The following is a 6,114-nucleotide window of genomic DNA, read 5'->3' as shown; positions in this document are numbered from 1 at the left end:
GCAGAATGAAAACAAACAAACAATAATACAATAACTTGTGAACTTAAGTTTGTCTGTGTGTTAACTACTTCCAGACTTCTTCTCAAGACACCACAGTATTTGTAGCTACAGTCCGTTATCTGATTTGGCTTCTAAATCCTTCATTAATTAAAGAGAACCCTGGCAATTAAACCTTGTACGCCTAAAAACAGTGTACATGTCCAACACAATTAAAATCTGATGGAATGGAAATGTTTTGTTTATTAAAAAAATCATAAATAGGCAGACATTCTCTACTAGTAGGTCACATTGTGACGTGTCATATGCTTGCACTGGACTTTTTCCTGCCCTGCAGGAAACAAGACAGAATGTTTTTCTCTTGGGTAATGTCACCCTCTAGGTAGATTTGGAAAGGCTGAATGCTCGAGTTAAATTTAATCTTCAGCTTGCTGTTTCTTGCTCAGTGGAAAAGAGAAAACAACTATTTGGTGCTGCAACAAAAATGGTAACATGCAAGTAGTAAGAAATTTGTCTGTTTTTCATAATAAATTATGTGTTCTGTCTAGTTTGCATAACATATTTCAGTAGCTTATGGGACATGTATACAAAATTGAGGCTTATATGTCGTAACAGTTAGGCTTACCTTTAAAATTCCAAGTCCTTGCAATGGTTGGAAGCATTAAAGAGAAAGCAAATCAAATGTCTTCTCATCTAAGAGGATATCAATAAATTTTTCTTTAAAAATAAGGAACTCTTGTTACTTTTCATTACATTCATTAGTGTTGATTCATACTGGAGTGAAAAAGGAATGCCAACATTCACTTTGCAGCCTTTGTCTTTTTTGGACCAAGTCTAATTGCCAAAACAAGAGCCTGGTGTAAGCATCATTAAGACAAAACAAGCAATTTTATTACAAGATAAATATATTTAAATGCTCACACAAATGAGTTGTAAATTGTGAAAAATGTAAGTGGTTTCAGTTGAGGTACTGAAAAGTTTTTTATTTACTTTTGTGGTGTTTAGAGCATAGTGGGTTGTTTTTAATGGAACTGTGAAAAAAGTTACAATTTATGTCTGATTCACAAATTTATATCAGAAAATCTCATTGTATTTGAGTCACTTTAAGTATTGTCTTCAAAAATGATCATTAAAATGGAATGATTTACTCATTTTTCAACATTTCTGCATAATCCTGCTATTGAGATATAAACAACGTCATTCAGAGTGATTTGATAGATCTTGGATGTCTTTATAGTGGTGGTGATAGGATCTAGGGGTCACGATGTTTACAACACAAATAAAGCCATTTTATTTGCTATCCGGAATGACCAGTGAACCTATGCATGTCTTCTGAGTTTTTATATGTAATGTTGAGGGTAAAATAGTGGTAAATCTGGGAAAAAAATAGTTTGGGTATTATTTGGCCTCACAACATCCTGTGTGTACCACTCTGACATGAAGGGATTTTAACGAGTGCATTTTAGGCCAAAGTCTTCCCAAAACTGTCATAAAATGTTTCAGGCATCAGGCAGTGTATTCATAGCTACGTCATTGTAATAACTTTCTGTGAGGGAGCTTTTAGAAGCATTAAACACTCCAGATGTTCAGGTTCAGGTTCCTATCAGCATCGCTGTTAACAATCCACTCTGAATAACTGTTTTCATCTTAACCATTTAATTAGTGCAGAAATATAGAAGATTTGGTGGAATTCCCCTTTGTTATGCATACTGTCAGTACTGTACAGCTATCTTACAATCAAAAACACACCTACTGCCCAGATAAACAGTTTTAAACAGCTTGCTTGACTGAGCTAAGACAGTGCTGTATATGCTCTGAGTGTCAATGGTCTGTGCATGTGTTGATGGCTGTTGGCCTGTGTATGCACTGTCGGTCGTTGGCCGTTGTACTACGTGCTGTTATTGTCCTTGATGACTCGCACTGCTTCCATCATCATAATGATTTGTCATGCTATAGTGCTGGCTGAAGCTCTGCGTGCTCACACATCTGTCAACAAGCCCCTCGGACGCAAAAGTGAGAGAATGGAACAGAAAGAGATACTGTATCTGCCTCTGTGGGACGCCTACGCTGAGAAAGACCTTGACTACTGCTCAGTTCTGACACATCACACCTGCACCATCCAAACTCTGCCCGCTCTTCAGGACGTCTGTGCTCGTTCTCACTGCTCACTTCCAGCAAATCACACTGAGACGGCTTTATTCATATCCTGTTGTTCTATCTTGGGCCTGTGCGCACTCTGCCAAGTCCTTGCACATGTATGTCTGTCTGTCACACATGGACAAGCACTTCAATGTGTTCAAAGTCAATGCCATCCAGCAGCAGGGCTGTGGTACCGTTTCCTGGACCGTGGCTAAAATGGGTATGACGAGCATGCCCAGGATATGATGTTATAATGCAATCTACAGAATCTCAGTGACTGAAATAGCAAAGCGATGGGAAAGGCACTCGCTCTTCCATCTCCTTCATCTTTCTCAATTTGTGTTTGGAGAGTGAGAGGAAGGCTCTTTAGGAAGCAGAGAGGAGAGGGAAAGAGGCTAATGCTTCTCTGTCATCACTCGGACTGTCCTGCACCACACATGAATTCCGCTTGGAGCAGAAAATAACTCATTTCCATTTTTAGTCAAAAACAAAGAGCTGATTTCCTTTTCCAAAGCAGCAGCCACCATCCTAACTGGATTATTTACAACATTAGTCCTGTTTACCCACTGTCTCTAGTTACCTGTGGTCTAACAGAAAAAAGTATTTGCCTCCCTCTGATTTCTTCTGTTTTTTACATATTTGTCCACTTAATTGTTTCAGATTTTCAAACAAAATTTAATATAAGACAAAAAAAGAACCCAAGTAAACACAAAATACAGTGTTTAAATGGCTCAATCTACCAATTAACCAAATTTAGTGGATCATTGAGATCAGTTAAACTAATAGTGATTGGAAGTATACCAGTCTGGACAGGTTTACAAAGTCATTTCTAAAGCTCTAAGACTCCAGTGAACCTCAGTAAACCTGAATTTCACCAAATGGAGAAAAATTGGAATAGTGGTGAAAATGGCCAGTCCACCAAATTTCCTCCAAGAGCACAACGAAGTCTCATCCAGGATATTCACAAAACCTAGATGATCATTTAAGGAACTGGAGGTCTTGCTCGCCTCAGACAAGGTCAGTGTTCATGAAGGGTACGTACACATTTTAGAGCAACATACACTGTTAAAAATAAAGGCTCTGTTCAGGTACATTTTTCATTCATCAAGGTACAAACAATGTAAATGTACCCTCAAAGGTACAACAGTGGTTTTAGGGTCCAGTTGTAAAGTAAGTATTTGTACCTTAACCTAATTTTTTAAAACAGAGCAATATAAAGCCTGGAGACGAGGTGGGGTGTGTGGAGTCAGTACAACTTAGAAAATATCATTTCAATGGATTATAGTATAGTTATGTTCCTTGACTAAAGGTGCTGAGATGTACCCTGGAGGGTTCCACCCCAGTGACAGTTTCAAACCTTTATTTCTGAGAGTGTATGCTGCCATCTAGACGACGTCCCTGCTTGTTTCAGCAAGACAATGGAAACCATATTCTGCCTGTGTTACAACAACATGGCTTCGCAGTTAGAGAGTGCAGGTGCTAGACTGGCCTACCTGAGGTGCACACCTGTCTCCCATTGAAAACATGTGGGTATTATGAAGTGCAGTATATGACAACAGGCTGTTGAGCAGCTGAAGTGTTATATCAATGAAAAATGAGAAAAATTCCATTTTCAAATCTACAGCAATTGGTGTCCTCAGTTCCCACACGATTACTGAACATTGTTAAAAGGAAAGATGATGTAACACAGTCAGTTTATATTCACATTTTTCCTACTGTCCCAACTTTTTTGGGATTGGGCTCATAATGGAAGAAAAAACAAATAAACAAAAACAAGACAGATTTTTTAATCCATTAATTGCCTTCATAAACTCTCACATTCAAATCCTAGCTATATTAGCCTGTTGCCTATCTGTACATGTCAAGAAGTCAAAGTCATGTAGCATAGCATCTCATGCACAGCTAAACATAGTGGACAGTTAAGTCTATGGGCAAAACACAGCTATCCTGAGGTCAGTTATGTTGCCCAAAAGAGTATGTGGAGGTTCTCCCAGGAAATAAATAAATAATAAAAATTTTAAAAGTTGTCCTCACACTTAGGGACCCCCAGATAGTCTGTTTTTGCTCTATACCTATGGGAGTTGGGATCAAGCAAAATTGTAGTCCTTCTTAGCTTCTTATTGTCCCTGAGGACCACTCTGAGAACTACTGCTTTAGGAATGCAAAAGTGTCCTTTTATCGCATCACTTCAAAGAGTCCCTTTTGATATCTTTGAGTGTTGCTTCAGTACAAGACTAAAGAAGCAAACTTCAGACATCAAATACATCTAATATGATCAAATACAATCGGGATAAGAGGAAAATTGGGTAAATTCGATTTTTGTTGAACCACTACTTCTTCATAATGTTTATTTAAAACTTTTAAAAACATTGTGGTCATTGCCTTGTGTGGTCTGATTGGTTGGCTCTGTGCAGCGCTGTGGGGGAGCCGGACAGAGCAGGAGAGACTGCGGCCAGTCAAGCTTCCGGCCGAAGGAACCAGAGGAGGAGGAAGTCTAGAGGAGCCGTGTAACTTCTTATCAGGCATCAGGACTTTAAAAAGGCACCGTATGGGAATGAGAGGGAAAAGGAGGGAAGTTGGAAGGAAGGAGAGGTGCGATTTATCTTTTCCATCAATGACCCATCATCAGTGAGGCCAAACAGGATGCAGGGATGTTAGGCAAAGGCTATTTACAAATCCCCTCACACACACTCACACACCGTATGCACACACCCCACCGGTCCCTACGGAGCCATGACGAGTTCCATCTGAAAGCAATCACCCGTCCAGTGTGTGAACAGCAAAATCACCACATAAACACTCCCCCTCAGAAACGAGAATAACACGGTTTACTGTAATCTTGCTATCTTCTCTAAGGTGGATTAGGTGCAAACCTTTCTTTTCTTTTTTGTTTTAGTGAATTTTCACCCACTCTTTTCAGAAGACTTCTAGTTCTGTATTATTCGCAGGCTGTCTTACATGCACAGCATGTTAAAGGTCCACCCATGGATTTGCAATGATGTTCAACTCAGGGGGCTGTGAGGAACATTTCTAAAGCTTCAGCTTCAGTTCATGGTGGATTTTGGATGTTTTGGATTCTTGTCCTGTTGTAGATGCCAGCCTGTTTTCAGCACCAGTTTCTTGACTGACTTTCACATTTGCTTTCAGAATTTGCTGATATTTAGTGGAATCCATTTTTCCATTTACCCATGCAATGTTTCATGTGCCACTGGCTGCCACACAACCCCAAAGTATAGCAGATACACCCCCATGCTAACAGTTGACAAGGTGTTCTTTTCATCACATGCTGCTCCTTTTTTCTCTAATCATAAATTTGGTGGTTGTAGCCAATGCTTCCATTTTTATGTCATCAGTCCAATGCACCTGTTTCCAGAATGTCTCTGGTTCATCTAGATGTTGTTTTGCAAACTTCCAATGTTTTGTTATGAGGTCACAGGTAAGGTTTCCTTTTGATGACTCTTCCAAGCAGATCTTTTTTTGTGCAAGCAACACTGCATAGTAGAACAGTGCACTACCACTCTTGTGTCAACTAAACCATCCTGCAGGAAATATAAAGTAACTTTGCAATAACACCTGCAGAAAATGTCCTTTTAGTAGTTTACTGCAGAGGTTGTGTTTATGTAATTTCACTTAAAAATATGTACTTTAGCCAGGGATACCCAGACTTACATACAACTGTACTGTTCAACCTTCAAAATTCCATTTGGCAAAGTTACAGTTTACTGATGAATCATTATAATGTCAATGGTCTACTTAACACTTCAGCACGATTTTTCAGCCTGTTTATTTTCCACAATCAGGTTTGATCCAGTTTCCTCTCGTTGATGGACAGCAGAACCCTATCTTGTGCACTTTTCGAAAGAATAATAATAATAATCACTATGATTGCACTGCACTGTGGACAAACATCATCCTGTTTCAAATCTAAATATTTTTCATGTCAGAGTTTTCCAGTCATATAGATATTGTTTGTGTAGA

Source organism: Colossoma macropomum, unplaced genomic scaffold (genome assembly GCF_904425465.1).
Source record: "Colossoma macropomum unplaced genomic scaffold, Colossoma_macropomum, whole genome shotgun sequence".
Classification (NCBI taxonomy): domain Eukaryota; kingdom Metazoa; phylum Chordata; class Actinopteri; order Characiformes; family Serrasalmidae; genus Colossoma; species Colossoma macropomum.
The sequence above is the reverse complement of the archived record's forward strand: the minus strand, read 5'-3'. Positions refer to the sequence as shown.